The sequence below is a fragment of the Orycteropus afer genome, unplaced genomic scaffold, assembly GCF_000298275.1.
Source record: "Orycteropus afer afer isolate SDZICR_OR568_19922 unplaced genomic scaffold, OryAfe1.0 scaffold00029, whole genome shotgun sequence".
Lineage (NCBI taxonomy): Eukaryota > Metazoa > Chordata > Mammalia > Tubulidentata > Orycteropodidae > Orycteropus > Orycteropus afer.
This window is the reverse complement of record NW_006921616.1, coordinates 8,997,561-8,998,821: the sequence shown is the minus strand read 5'-3', so window position 1 is coordinate 8,998,821 and position 1,261 is coordinate 8,997,561.

The window sequence follows — 1,261 nt, the reverse complement described above, 5'->3', positions numbered from 1 at the left end:
GGAAGGAAGGTTGGGCAATCCTACTTCCATAGTGATACTGCCTTGGAAACCCAAGGAGGGGTCGCTATGAGTCGGGGCTGACTCGACGGCATATAACAACAACAACAACAACAATGCAAAGACAATGGCCAACATTGTTATTAATGGAGAAAGACTCAAAGCATTCCATTTATGAACAGGTACCAGTCAGGGATGCTCTCTATCACCACTCCTATTTAACATTGTATTGGAAGTCCTAGCCAGGGCAATAAGGCAAGAAAGAGAACTAAAAGGCATCCAAATTGGCAAATAGGAAGTAAAGCTAGCTCTATCTGCAGGTGATACATAGAAAACCCAAGTGACTCAGCAAAAAACAAAACAAAACAAAACAAAACAAAAAAACTACTGGAACTAATAGAGAGGTTCAGCAAAGTGGCAGGATACAAGTTACAAGGTCAACATATAAAAATCAGATGGATTCCTTAGATTTTCTTGGTTGTTCTCTTCATTTCTTCAACTGATCATAGAAGCCAAGTCCCCAATTACATCTGTTGAAGCAATCATTTCTGCTTTCATCCCTCAGGTATTTTTGGCTACTTACTTGATTCTGAAAAATTTGAGGGCCTAAATCTGCACAGTTCTATTTGTATGCAGGCATACCTTGTTTTATTGTACCTAACTTTATTGAACTTCCCAGATACTGCATTTTTTTTACAAACTGAAGATTTGTGACTTGCTTTGAGCAAGTCTATCAGTGCCATTTTTCCAATAGCATATTCTCATTTCATGTCTCTGTGTCACATTTGGAAATCCTCACAATATTTTAAACTTTTTCATAATGCCATTGCACACTTAATAGACATAGTGTAAACCTAACTTTTATATGCACTAGGAAACCAAAGAATTTGTGCAACTCATTTTATTGCAATATTCACTTTGTTGTGATGGTCAGGAACTGAATTTGCAATATCTCCATTGTATGTCAGTACAATGGCTCGAATGTCTCACAAACAGGTAGGCCAGACATAATTTTATGGAAACTGTTTCTTATAACAATTTGCATGGAATCATATATCACTACATATCACAGTGAGGAAAAATTCTAAGGTAACTTCCCATTAAATAAAAATATTGTTGTTGTGTTGTTATGTGCCGTCGAGTCAGACTCAACTCATAGCGACCCCTCCTTGGGTTTCCGAGGCAGTATCACTATGGAAGTAGATTGCCCCAGCTTCCTTCTGAGGAGTGGCTGGTGGGTTTGAACCACCAGCCTTCTGGTTAG